Below are 17,387 nucleotides of genomic sequence, written 5' to 3'. Positions count from 1 at the left end.
ACACGCGGAGAAACACACCACACACCCAAAGACAGCCTGACACACACCCAGAGACACTTCCCACGCACCCCAAGACAGCCTGACACACACCCAGAGACACTCCCCACGCACCGCGAGACAGCCTGACACACACCCAGAGACACTCCTCACACATGCAGAGAGAGCATGACACACACCCAGAGACAGCCTGACACACACCCAGATACAATCCCCAGACACCCGCAGAGATACTCTCCACACACCCAGAGACAGCCTGACACACACCCAGAGACACTCCCCACAAACACGCGGAGAAATACTCCACACACCCAGAGACAGCCTGACACACACCCCGAGACACTCCCCACACAACCAAGACAGACTGAAACAAACCCAGGGACACTACCCACACACCCCGCACAGACACTCTCCACACACCCAGAGACAGCCTAACACACACTCAGAGACACTCCCCACACACACGCAGAGACACTCTCCACACACCCAGAGACACCCCCATACGCACGCAGAGACAGTCTCCACACACCCAGAGACAGCCTGACCCACACCCAGAAACACTCCCCACACACAGAGAGTCTGACATACACCCAGAGACACTCCCTACACACCCAGAGACAGCCTGACACACACCCAGAGACACTCCCCACACACCCCGAGACAGCCTGACACACACCCAGAGACACCCCGACACAACCAAGACAGACCGACACACACCCAGAGACACTACCCACACACTCCGAGACAGCCTGACACACACCCAGAGACACTGCCCACACACTCCGAGACAGCCTGACACACACCCAGAGACACTGCCCAGACAACCAAGACAGACTGACACACACCCAGATACAATCCCCACACACCCGCAGAGACACTCCCCAGACACGCAGGGACAGCCTGACACAGACTCAGAGACACTTCCCACACACACGCAGAGACACTCTCCACACACCCAGAGACACTTCCCATGCACCCCAAGACAGCCTGACACACACCCAGAGACACTCCCCACCCACCCAGAGACACTTCCCATGCACCCCAAGACAGCCTGACACACACCCAGAGACACTTCCCACGCACCCCAAGACAGCCTGACACACACCCATAGACACTCCCCACACACGCAGAGACAGCATGACACACACCCAAAGACAGCCTGACACACACCCACATACAATCCCCACACACCCACAGAGACACTCTCCACACACCCAGCGACAGCCTGACACACACACCCAGACAAAATCCCCACACACCCACAGAGACACTCTCCACACACCCAGAGACAGCCTGACACACACCCAGAGACACTCCTCACGCACCCCGAGACAGCCTGACACACACCCAGAGACAGTACCCACACACCCAGAGACAGCCTGACACACCCAGAGACACTCCCCAGACACCCAGAGACAGCCTGACACACCACCCTGAGACAGCCTGACACACACCCAGAGACACCTCCAACACACACTGAGACAACATGACACATACCCAGAGACAGCCTGACACACACCCACAGACACTGCCAACACACCCGCAGAGACACTCTCCACACACCCAGAGACAGCCTGACACAAACCCGGAGACACTCCTCACACATACGCAGAGACACTCTCCACACACACAGAGACAGCCTGACACACACCCAGAGACACTCCCCACACAACCAGAGACAACATGAACACACCCAGAGACACTCCCCACACATGCAGAGACAGCATTAGACACACCTAGAGACAGCCTGACACACACCCAGAGACACTCCCCACGCACCGCGAGACAGCCTGACACACACCCAGAGACACTCCTCACACATGCAGAGAGAGCATGACACACACCCAGAGACAGCCTGACACACACCCAGATACAATCCCCAGACAGCAGCAGAGACACTCTCCACACACCCAGAGACAGCCGGACACACACCCAGAGACACTCCCCACAAACACGCCGAGAAACACTCCACACGCCCAGAGACAGCCTGACACACACCCAGAGACACTCCCCACACAACCAAGACAGACTGACACACACCCAGAGACACTACCCACACACCCGCAGAGACACTCTCCACACACCCAGAGACAGCCTGACACACACTCAGAGACACTCCCCAGACACCCGTAGAGACACTCTCCACACACCCAGAGACAGCCTGACACACACCCAGAGACACCCCCACACAACCAAGACAGACTGACACACACCCAGAGACACTACCCACACACTCCGAGACAGCCTGACAAACACCCAGAGACACTCCCCACACATTCCGAGACAGCCTGACACACACCCAGAGACACTGCCCAGACAACCAAGACGGACTGACACACACCCAGAGACACTCCCCACACACGCAGAGACAGCATTGCACGCACCAGGAGACAGCCTGACACACGCCCAGAGACACTCCCCACGCACCCCGAGACAGCCTGACACAGACCCAGAGACACTCCCCACACATGCAGAGAGAGCATGACACACACCCAGACACAGCCTGACACACACCCAGATACAATCCCCACACCCGCATAGACACTCTCCACACACCCAGAGACAGCCTGACACACACACAGAGACACTCTCCACACACCCAGAGACAGCCTGACACACACCCAGAGATGATCCCCACGCACCCACAGACAGCGTGACACACAACCAGAGACACTCTCCACACACCCAGAGACAGCCTGACTCACAACCAGAGATACTCCCCATGCACCCCGAACAGCCTGACACACACCCAGAGACACTCCCCACACACCCAGAGACAGCCTGACAGACACCCAGAGACACTCCCCACACAACCAAGACAGACTGACACACACCCAGAGACAGTACCCACACACCCAGAGACGGCCTGACACGCCCAGAGACACTCCCCACACACCCAGAGACAGCCTGACACAGCACACTGAGACAGGCTGACACACACCCAGAGACACGTCCCACACACCCACAGACAGCCTAACACACCATCCTGAGACAGCCTGACACAAACCCAGAGACACAGCCCACGCACCCCAGGACAGCCTGACACACACCCTGAGACACCTCCAAAACACACTGAGACAGCATGACGCATACCTAGGGACAGCCTGACACACACCCAGAGACGCTGCCGACACACCCGCAGAGACACTCTCCACACACCCAGAGACAGCCTGACACACATGCAGAGACACTCCTCACACACACGCAGAGACCCTCTCCACACACACAGAGACAGCCTGACACACACCCAGAGACACTCCCCACACAACCACAGACAACCTGAACACACCCAGAGACACTCCTCACACATGCAGTGACAGCATTAGACACACCCAGAGACAGCCTGACACACACCCAGAGACACTCCCCACACACTCCGAGACAGCCTGACACACACCCAGAGACACTCCCCACACATTCCGAGACAGCCTGACACACACCCAGAGACACTGCCCAGACAACCAAGACAGACTGACACACACCCAGAGACAGCCTGACACACACCAAGAGACCCTCCTCACGCACCCCGAGACAGCCTGACAAACACCCAGAGACACTCCCCACACACGCAGAGACAGCATTGCACGCACCAGGAGACAGCCTGACACACGCCCAGAGACACTCCCCACGCACCCCGAGACAGCCTGACACAGACCCAGAGACACTCCCCACACATGCAGAGAGAGCATGACACACACCCAGACACAGCCTGACACACACCCAGATACAATCCCCACACCCGCATAGACACTCTCCACACACCCAGAGACAGCCTGACACACACACAGAGACACTCTCCACACACCCAGAGACAGCCTGACACACACCCAGAGATGATCCCCACGCACCCACAGACAGCGTGACACACAACCAGAGACACTCCCCACACACCCAGAGACAGCCTGACTCACAACCAGAGATACTCCCCATGCACCCCGAACAGCCTGACACACACCCAGAGACACTCCCCACACACCCAGAGACAGCCTGACACACACCCAGAGACACTCCCCACACAACCAAGACAGACTGACACACACCCAGAGACAGTACCCACACACCCAGAGACGGCCTGACACGCCCAGAGACACTCCCCACACACCCAGAGACAGCCTGACACAGCACACTGAGACAGGCTGACACACACCCAGAGACACGTCCCACACACCCACAGACAGCCTGACACACCACCCTGAGACAGCCTGACACAAACCCAGAGACACAGCCCACGCACCCCAGGACAGCCTGACACACACCCTGAGACACCTCCAAAACACACTGAGACAGCATGACGCATACCCAGGGACAGCCTGACACACACCCAGAGACGCTGCCCACACACCCGCAGAGACACTCTCCACACACCCAGAGACAGCCTGACACACACGCAGAGACACTCCTCACACACACGCAGAGACCCTCTCCACACACACAGAGACAGCCTGACACACACCCAGAGACACTCCCCACACAACCACAGACAATCTGAACACACCCAGAGACACTCCTCACACATGCAGTGACAGCATTAGACACACCCAGAGACAGCCTGACACACACCCAGAGACACTCCTCACACATGCAGAGAGAGCATGACACACACCCAGATACAATCCCCAGACACCCGCAGAGACACTCTCCACACACCCAGAGACAGCCTGACACACACCCAGAGACACACCCCACAAACACGCGGAGAAACACTCCACACACCCAGAGACAGCCTGACACAGACCCATAGACACTCCCCACACACGCAGAGACAGCATGACACACACCCAAAGACAGCCTGACACACACCCACAGACAATCCCCACACACCCAGAGAGACACTCTCCACACACCCAGCGACAGCCTGACACACACACCCAGACAAAATCCCCACACACCCACAGAGACACTCTCCGCACACCCAGAGACAGCCTGACACACACCCAGAGACAGTCCTAACGCACCCCGAGACAGCCTGACACACACACAGAGACAGTACCCACACACCCAGAGACAGCCTGACACACCCAGAGACATTCCCCACACACCCAGAGACAGCCTGACACACCACCCTGAGACAGCCTGACACAAACTCAGAGACACAGCCCACGCACCCCGGGACAGCTTGACACACACCCAGAGACACCTCCAACACACACTGAGACAGCATGACACATACTCAGAGACAGCCTGACACACACCCAGAGACACTCCCCACACAACCAGAGACAACCTGAACACACCCAGAGACACTCCCCACACATGCAGAGACAGCATTAGACACACCCAGAGACAGCCTGACACACACCCAGAGACACTCCCCATGCACCGCGAGACAGCCTGACACACACCCAGAGACACTCCTCACACATGCAGAGAGAGCATGACACACACCCAGATACAATCCCTGGACACCCGCAGAGACACTCTCCACACACCCAGAGACAGCCTGACACACACCCAGAGACACTCCCCACACAACCAGAGACAACCTGAACACACCTAGAGACACTTCCCACACATGCAGAGACAGCATTAGACACACCTAGAGACAGCCTGACACACACCCAGAGACACTCCCCACGCACTGCGAGACAGCCTGACACACACCCAGAGACACTCCTCACACATGCAGAGAGAGCATGACACACACCCAGAGACAGCCTGACACACACCCAGATACAATCCCCAGACAGCAGCAGAGACACTCTCCACACACCCAGAGACAGCCGGACACACACCCAGAGACACTCCCCACAAACACGCAGAGAAACACTCCACACACCCAGAGACAGCCTGACACACACCAAGAGACACTCCCCACACAACCAAGACAGACTGACACACACCCAGAGACACTACCCACACACCCGCAGAGACACTCTCCACACACCCAGAGACAGCCTGACACACACTCAGAGACACTCCCCAGACACCCGTAGAGACACTCTCCACACACCCAGAGACAGCCTGACACACACCCAGAGACACCCCCACACAACCAAGACAGACTGACACACACCCAGAGACACTACCCACACACTCCGAGACAGCCTGACACACACCCAGAGACACTCCCCACACATTCCGAGACAGCCTGACACACACCCAGAGACACTGCCCAGACAACCAAGACAGACTGACACACACCCAGATACAATCCCCACACACCCGCAGAGACACTCTCCACACACCCAGGGACAGCCTGACAGACACTCAGAGACACTTCCCACACACACGCAGAGACACTCTCCACACACCCAGAGACACTTCCCATGCACCCCAAGACAGCCTGACACACACCCAGAGACACTCACAACATACCCAGGGACACTTCCCATGCACCCCAAGACAGCCTGACACACACCCAGAGACACTTCCCACGCACCCCAAGACAGTCTGACACACACCCATAGACACTCCCCACACACGCAGAGACAGCATGACACACACCCAAAGACAGCCTGACACACACCCACAGACAATCCCCACACACCCAGAGAGACACTCTCCACACACCCAGCGACAGCCTGACACACACACCCAGACAAAATCCCCACACACCCACAGAGACACTCTCCACACACCCAGAGACAGCCTGACACACACCCAGAGACAGTCCTAACGCACCCCGAGACAGCCTGACACACACCCAGAGACAGTAACCACACACCCAGAGACAGCCTGACACACCCAGAAACACTCCCCACACACCCAGAGACAGCCTGACACACCACCCTGAGACAGCCTGACACAAACTCAGAGACACAGCCCACGCACCCCGGGACAGCTTGACACACACCCAGAGACACCTCCAACACACACTGAGACAGCATGACACATACTCAGAGACAGCCTGACACACACCCAGAGACACTGCCCACACACCCGCAGAGACACTCTCCACACACCCAGAGACAGCTTGACACAAACCCAGAGACACTCCTCACACATACACAGAGACCCTCTCCACACACACAGAGACAGCCTGACACACACCCAGAGACACTCCCCACACAACCAGAGACAACCTGAACACACCCAGAGACACTCCCCACACATGCAGAGAAAGCATTAGACACACCCACAGACAGCCTGACACACACCCAGAGACACTCCCCACGCACCGCGAGAAAGCCTGACACACACCCAGAGACACTCCTCACACATGCAGAGAGAGCATGACACACACCCAGAGACAGCCTGACACACACCCAGATACAATCCCCAGACACCAGCAGAGACACTCTCCACACACCCAGAGACAGCCTGACACACACTCAGAGACACTCCCCACACACCCGTAGAGACACTCTCCACACACCCAGAGACAGCCTGACACACACCCAGAGACACTCCCCACACACACGCAGAGACACTCTCCACACACCCAAAGACACTCCCCATACGCACGCAGAGACAGTCTCCACACACCCAGAGACAGCCTGACACACACCCAGAGACACTCCCCACACACCCAGAGTCACTCCCCACACACCCAGAGACAGCCTGACACACCCAGAAACACTCCCCACACACAAAGAGAGAGCCAGACACACACCCAGAGACGCTCCCCACGCACCCAGAGACAGCGTGACACACACCCAGAGACACTCCCATGCACCCAGAGACATGCCTGACACACACCCAGAGACCCTCCCCACACACCCAGAGACAGCCTGACACACACCAAGAGACACTTCCCACGCACCCCAAGACACCCATAGACACTCCCCACACACGCCGAGACAGAATGACACACACCCAAAGACAGCCTGACACACACCCACATACAATCCCCACACACCCGCAGAGACACTCTCCACACACCCAGAGACAGCCTGACACACACCCAGAGACACTCCCCACACACGCAGAGACAGCATGACACACACCCAAAGACAGCCTGACACACACCCACAGACAATCCCCACACACCCAGAGAGACACTCTCCACACACACAGCGACAGCCTGACACACACACCCAGACAAAATCCCCACACACCCACAGAGACACTCTCCACACACCCAGAGACAGCCTGACACACACCCAGAGACAGTCCTAACGCACCCCGAGACAGCCTGACACACACCCAGAGACAGTACCCACACACCCAGAGACAGCCTGACACACCCAGAGACACTCCCCACACACCCAGAGACAGCCTGACACACCACCCTGAGACAGCCTGACACAAACTCAGAGACACAGCCCACGCACCCCGGGACAGCTTGTCACACACCCAGAGACACCTCCAACACACACTGAGGCAGCATGACACATACTCAGAGACAGCCTGACACACACCCAGAGACACTGCCCACACACCCGCAGAGACACTCTCCACACACCCAGAGACAGCTTGACACAAACCCAGAGACACTCCTCACACATACGCAGAGATCCTCTCCACACACACAGAGACAGCCTGACACACACCCAGAGACACTCCCCACACAACCAGAGACAACCTGAACACACCCAGAGACACTCCCCACACATGCAGAGACAGCATTAGACACACCCAGAGACAGCCTGACACACACCCAGAGACACTCCCCATGCACCGCGAGACAGCCTGACACACACCCAGAGACACTCCTCACACATGCAGAGAGAGCATGACACACACCCAGATACAATCCCTAGACACCCGCAGAGACACTCTCCACACACCCAGAGACAGCCTGACACACACCCAGAGACACTCCCCACACAACCAGAGACAACCTGAACACACCCAGAGACACTCCCCACACATGCAGAGACAGCATTAGACACACCTAGAGACAGCCTGACACACACCCAGAGACACTCCCTACGCACTGCGAGACAGCCTGACACACACCCAGAGACACTCCTCACACATGCAGAGAGAGCATGACACACACCCAGAGACAGCCTGACACACACCCAGATACAATCCCCAGACAGCAGCAGAGACACTCTCCACACACCCAGAGACAGCCGGACACACACCCAGAGACACTCCCCACAAACACGCAGAGAAACACTCCACACACCCAGAGACAGCCTGACACACACCCAGAGACACTTCCCACGCACCCCAAGACAGCCTGACACACACCCATAGACACTCCCCACACACGCAGAGACAGCATGACACACACCCAAAGACAGCCTGACACACACCCACAGACAATCCCCACACACCCTGAGAGACACTCTCCACACACCCAGCGACAGCCTGACACACACACCCAGACAAAATCCCCACACACCCACAGAGACACTCTCCACACACCCAGAGACAGCCTGACACACACCCAGAGACAGTCCTAACGCACCCCGAGACAGCCTGACACACACCCAGAGACAGTACCCACACACCCAGAGACAGCCTGACACACCCAGAAACACTCCCCACACACCCAGAGACAGCCTGACACACCACCCTGAGACAGCCTGACACAAACTCAGAGACACAGCCAACGCACCCCGGGACAGCTTGACACACACCCAGAGACACCTCCAACACACACTGAGACAGCATGACACATACTCAGAGACAGCCTGACACACACCCAGAGACACTGCCCACACACCCGCAGAGACACTCTCCACACACCCAGAGACAGCTTGACACAAACCCAGAGACACTCCTCACACATACGCAGAGACCCTGTCCACACACACAGAGACAGCCTGACACACACCCAGAGACACTCCCCACACAACCAGAGACAACCTGAACACACCCAGAGACACTCCCCACACATGCAGAGAGAGCATTAGACACACCCACAGACAGCCTGACACACACCCAGAGACACTCCCCACGCACCGCGAGAAAGCCTGACACACACCCAGAGACACTCCTCACACATGCAGAGAGAGCATGACACACACCCAGAGACAGCCTGACACACACCCAGATACAATCCCCAGACACCAGCAGAGACACTCTCCACACACCCAGAGACAGCCGGACACACACCCAGAGACACTACCCACACACCCGCAGAGACACTCTCCACACACCCAGAGACAGCCTGACACACACTCAGAGACACTCCCCACACACCCGTAGAGACACTCTCCACACACCCAGAGACAGCCTGACACACACCCAGAGACACTCCCCACACACACGCAGAGACACTCTCCACACACCCAAAGACACTCCCCATACGCACGCAGAGACAGTCTCCACACACCCAGAGACAGCCTGACACACACCCAGAGACACTCCCCACACTCCCAGAGTCACTCCCCACACACCCAGAGACAGCCTGACACACCCAGAAACACTCCCCACACACAAAGAGAGAGCCAGACACACACCCAGAGACGCTCCCCACGCACCCAGAGACAGCGTGACACACACCCAGAGACACTCCCATGCACCCAGAGACATGCCTGACACACACCCAGAGACCCTCCCCACACACCCAGAGACAGCCTGACACACACCAAGAGACACTTCCCACGCACCCCAAGACACCCATAGACACTCCCCACACACGCCGAGACAGAATGACACACACCCAAAGACAGCCTGACACACACCCACATACAATCCCCACACACCCGCAGAGACACTCTCCACACACCCAGAGACAGCCTGACACACACCAAGAGACCCTCCTCACGCACCCCGAGACAGCCTGACAAACACCCAGAGACACTCCCCACACACGCAGAGACAGCAGTGCACGCACCAGGAGACAGCCTGACACACGCCCAGAGACACTCCCCACGCACCCCGAGACAGCCTGACACAGACCCAGAGACACTCCCCACACATGCAGAGAGAGCATGACACACACCCAGAGACAGCCTGACACACACCCAGATACAATCCCCACACCCGCATAGACACTCTCCACACACCCAGAGACAGCCTGACACACACACAGAGACACTCCCCACACACCCAGAGACAGCCTGACACACAACCAGAGATGCTCCCCACGCACCCAGAGACAGCGTGACACACAACCAGAGACACTCCCCACACACCCAGAGACAGCCTGACTCACAACCAGAGGTACTCCCCATGCACCCCGAACAGCCTGACACACACCCAGAGACACTCCCCACACACCCAGAGACAGCCTGACAGACACCCAGAGACACTCCCTTCACAACCAAGACAGACTGACACACACCCAGAGACAGTACCCACACACCCAGAGACGGCCTGACACGCCCAGAGACTCTCCCCACACACCCAGAGACAGCCTGACACACCACCCTGAGACAGCCTGACACAAACCCAGAGACACAGCCCACGCACCCCAGGACAGCCTGACACACACCCTGAGACACCTCCAAAACACACTGAGACAGCATGACGCATACCCAGGGACAGCCTGACACACACCCAGAGACGCTGCCGACACACCCGCAGAGACACTCTCCACACACCCAGAGACAGCCTGACACACACGCAGAGACACTCCTCACACACACGCAGAGATCCTCTCCACACACACAGAGACAGCCTGACACACACCCAGAGACACTCCCCACGCACCGCGAGACAGCCTGACACACACCCAGAGACACTCCTCACACATGCAGAGAGAGCATGACACACACCCAGATACAATCCCCAGACACCCGCAGAGACACTCTCCACACACCCAGAGACAGCCTGACACACACCCAGAGACTCACCCCACAAACACGCGGAGAAACACTCCACACACCCAGAGGCAGCCTGACACACACCCAGAGACACTCCCCACACACGCAGGGAGAGTATGACACACACCCAAAGACAGCCTGATACACACCCACAGACAATCCCCACACACCCAGAGAGACACTCTCCACACACCAAGCGACAGCCTGACACACACACCCAGACAAAATCCCCACACACCCACAGAGACACTCTCCACACACCCAGAGACAGCCTGACACACACCCAGAGACAGTCCTAACGCACCCCAAGACAGCCTGACACACACCCAGAGACAGTACCCACACACCCAGAGACATCCTGACACACCCAGAGACACTCCCCACACACCCAGAGAAAGCCTGACACACCACCCTGAGACAGCCTGACACATACTCAGAGACACAGCCCACGCACCCCGGGACAGCTTGACACACACCCAGAGACACCTCCAACACACACTGAGACAGCATGACACATACTCAGAGACAGCCTGACACACACCCAGAGACACTGCCCACACACCCGCAGAGACACTCTCCACACACCCAGAGACAGCTTGACACAAACCCAGAGACACTCCTCACACATACGCAGAGATCCTCTCCACACACACAGAGACAGCCTGACACACACTCAGAGACACTCCCCACACAAACAGAGACAACCTGAACACACCCAGAGACACTCCCCACACATGCAGAGACAGCATTAGACACACCCAGAGACAGCCTGACACACACCCAGAGACACTCCCCACGCACCGCGAGACAGCCTGACACACACCCAGAGACACTCCTCACACATGCAGAGAGAGCATGACACACACCCAGATACAATCCCCAGACACCCGCAGAGACACTCTCCACACACCCAGAGACAGCCTGACACACACCCAGAGACACACCCCACAAACACGCGGAGAAACACTCCACACACCCAGAGACAGCCTGACACAGACCCATAGACACTCCCCACACACGCAGAGACAGCATGACACACACCCAAAGACAGCCTGACACACACCCACAGACAATCCCCACACACCCAGAGAGACACTCTCCACACACCCAGCGACAGCCTGACACACACACCCAGACAAAATCCCCACACACCCACAGAGACACTCTCCACACACCCAGAGACAGCCTGACACACACCCAGAGATAGTCCTAACGCACCCCGAGACAGCCTGACACACACCCAGAGACAGTACCCACACACCCAGAGACAGCCTGACACACCACCCTGAGACAGCCTGACACAAACTCAGAGACACAGCCCACGCACCCCGGGACAGCTTGACACACACCCAGAGACACCTCCAACACACACTGAGACAGCATGACACATACTCAGAGACAGCCTGACACACACCCAGAGACACTGCCCACACACCCGCAGAGACACTCTCCACACACCCAGAGACAGCTTGACACAAACCCAGAGACACTCCTCACACATACGCAGAGATCCTCTCCACACACACAGAGACAGCCTGACACACACCCAGAGACACTCCCCACACAAACAGAGACAACCTGAACACACCCAGAGACACTCCCCACACATGCAGAGACAGCATTAGACACACCCAGAGACAGCCTGACACACACCCAGAGACACTCCCCACGCACCGCGAGACAGCCTGACACACACCCAGAGACACTCCTCACACATGCAGAGAGAGCATGACACACACCCAGAGACAGCCTGACAGACACCCAGATACAATCCCCAGACACCAGCAGAGACACTCTCCACACACCCAGAGACAGCCGGACACAAACCCAGAGACACTACCCACACACCCGCAGAGACACTCTCCACAAAACCCAGAGACAGCCTGACACACACTCAGAGACACTCCCCACACACCCGTAGAGACACTCTCCACACACCCAGAGACAGCCTGACACACACCCAGAGACACTTCCCACACACACGCAGAGACACTCTCCACACACCCAAAGACACTCTCCATACGCACGCAGAGACAGTCTCCACACACCCAGAGACAGCCTGACAAACACCCAGAGGCACTCCCCACACACCCAGAGTCACTCCCCACACACCCAGAGACAGCCTGACACACGCAGAAACACTCCCCACACACAAAGAGAGAGCCAGACACACACCCAGAGACGCTCCCCACGCACCCAGAGACAGCGTGACACACACCCAGAGACACTCCCATGCACCCAGAGACATGCCTGACACACACCCAGAGACCCTCCCCACACACCCAGAGATAGCCTGACGCACACCCAGAGACAGCCTGACACACACCAAGGGACACTTCCCACGTACCCCAAGACACCCATAGACACTCCCCACACACGCCGAGACAGAATGACACACACCCAAACACAGCCTGACACACACCCACATACAATGCCCACACACCCGCAGAGACACTCTCCACACACCCAGAGACAGCCTGACACACACACCCAGAGAAAATCCCCACACACCCGCAGAGACACTCTCCACACACCCAGAGACAGCCTGACACACACCCAGAGACACTCCTCACGCACCCCGAGACAGCCTGACAAACACCCAGAGACACTCCCCACACACGCAGAGACAGCATTGCACGCACCAGGAGACAGCCTGAAACACGCCCAGAGACACTCCCCACGCACCCCGAGACAGCCTGACACAGACCCAGAGACACTCCCCACACAAGCAGAGAGAGGATGACACACACCCAGATACAATCCCCACACCCGCATAGACACTCTCCACACACCCAGAGACAGCCTGACACACACACAGAGACATTCTCCACACACCCAGAGACAGCCTGACACACACCCGGAGACACTCCTCACGCACCCCGAGACAGCCTGACAAACACCCAGAGACACTCCCCACACACGCAGAGACAGCATTGCACGCACCAGGAGACAGCCTGACACACGCCCAGAGACACTCCCACGCACCCCGAGACAGCCTGACACAGACCCAGAGACACTCCCCACACATGCAGAGAGAGCATGACACACACCCAGAGACAGCCTGACACACACCCAGATACAATCCCCACACCCGCATAGACACTCTCTACACACCCAGAGACAGCCTAACACACACACAGAGACACTCTCCACACACCCAGAGACAGCCTGACACACACCCAGAGACACTCCCCACACAACCAAGACAGACTGACACACACCCAGAGACAGTACCCACACACCCAGAGACGGCCTGACACGCCCAGAGACACTCCCCACACACCCAGAGACAGCCTGACACAGCACACTGAGACAGGCTGACACACACCCAGAGACACGCCCCACACACCCACAGACAGCCTGACACACCACCCTGAGACAGCCTGACACAAACCCAGAGACACAGCCCACGCACCCCAGGACAGCCTGACACACACCCTGAGACACCTCCAAAACACACTGAGACAGCATGACTCATACCCAGGGACAGCCTGACACACACCCAGAGACGCTGCCGACACACCCGCAGAGACACTCTCCACACACCCAGAGACAGCCTGACACACATGCAGAGACACTCCTCACACACACGCAGAGACCCTCTCCACACACACAGAACCAGCCTGACACACACACCCAGAGACACTCCCCACACAACCACAGACAACCTGAACACACCCAGAGACACTCCTCACACATGCAGTGACAGCATTAGACACACCCAGAGACAGCCTGACACACACCCAGAGACACTCCCCACGCACCGCGAGACAGCCTGACACACACCCAGAGACACTCCTCACACATGCAGCGAGAGCATGACACACACCCAGATACAATCCCCAGACACCCGCAGAGACACTCTCCACACACCCAGAGACAGCCTGACACACACCCAGAGACACACCCCAAAAACACGCGGAGAAACACTCCACACACCCAGAGACAGCCTGACACACACCCAGAGACACTCCCCACACACGCAGAGACAGCATGACACACACCCAAAGACAGCCTGACACACACCCACAGACAATCCCCACACACCCAGAGAGACACTCTCCACACACCCAGCGACAGCCTGACACACACACCCAGACAAAATCCCCACACACCCACAGAGACACTCTCCACACACCCAGAGACAGCCTGACACACACCCAGAGACAGTCCTAACGCACCCTGAGACAGCCTGACACACACCCAGAGACAGTACCCACACACCCAGAGACAGCCTGACACACCCAGAGACACTCCCCACACACCCAGAGACAGCCTGACACACCACCCTGAGACAGCCTGACACAAACTCAGAGACACAGCCCACACACCCCGAGACAGCTTGACACACACCCAGAGACACCTCCAACACACACTGAGACAGCATGACACATACTCAGAGACACCCTGACACACACCCAGAGACACTGCCCACACACCCGCAGAGACACTCTCCACACACCCAGAGACAGCTTGACACAAACCCAGAGACACTCCTCACACATACGCAGAGATCCTCTCCACACACACAGAGACAGCCTGACACACACCCAGAGACACTCCCCACACAACCAGAGACAACCTGAACACAACCAGAGACACTCCCCACACATGCAGAGACAGCATTAGACACACCCAGAGACAGCCTGACACACACCCAGAGACACTCCCCACGCACCGCGAGACAGCCTGACACACACCCAGAGACATTCCTCACACATGCAGAGAGAGCATGACACACACCCAGATACAATCCCCAGACACCCGCAGAGACACTCTCCACACACCCAGAGACAGACTGACACACACCCAGAGACACACCCCACAAACACGCGGAGAAACACTCCACACACCCAGAGACAGCCTGACACAGACCCATAGACACTCCCCACACACGCAGAGACAGCATGACGCACACCCAAAGACAGCCTGACACACACCCACAGACAATCCCCACACACCCAGAGAGACACTCTCCACACACCCAGCGACAGCCTGACACACACACCCAGACAAAATCCCCACACACCCACAGAGACACTCTCCACACACCCAGAGACAGCCTGACACACACCCAGAGATAGTCCTAACGCACCCCGAGACAGCCTGACACACACCCAGAGACAGTACCCACCCACCCAGAGACAGCCTGACACACCATCCTGAGACAGCCTGACACAAACTCAGAGACACAGCCCACGCACCCCGGGACAGCTTGACACACACCCAGAGACACCTCCAACACACACTGAGACAGCATGACACATACTCAGAGACAGCCTGACACACACCCAGAGACACTGCCCACACACCCGCAGAGACCCTCTCCACACACCCAGAGACAGCCTGACACACACCCAGAGACACTCCCCATACAACCAGAGACAACCTGAACACACCCAGAGACACTCCCCACACATGCAGAGACAGCATTAGACACACCCAGAGACACTCCTCACACATGCAGAGAGAGCATGACACACACCCAGAGACAGCCTGACACACACCCAGATACAATCCCCAGACACCAGCAGAGACACTCTCCACACACCCAGAGACAGCCAGACACACACCCAGAGACACTACCCACACACCCGCAGAGACACTCTCCACACACCCAGAGACAGCCTGACACACACTCAGAGACACTCCCCACACACCCGTAGAGACACTCTCCACACACCCAGAGACAGCCTGACACACACCCAGAGACACTCCCCACACACACGCAGAGACACTCTCCACACACCCAAAGACACTCCCCATACGCACGCAGAGACAGTC

This window comes from Mobula birostris, chromosome 10, assembly GCF_030028105.1.
Source record: "Mobula birostris isolate sMobBir1 chromosome 10, sMobBir1.hap1, whole genome shotgun sequence".
Lineage (NCBI taxonomy): Eukaryota > Metazoa > Chordata > Chondrichthyes > Myliobatiformes > Myliobatidae > Mobula > Mobula birostris.
The sequence above is the reverse complement of the archived record's forward strand: the minus strand, read 5'-3'. Positions refer to the sequence as shown.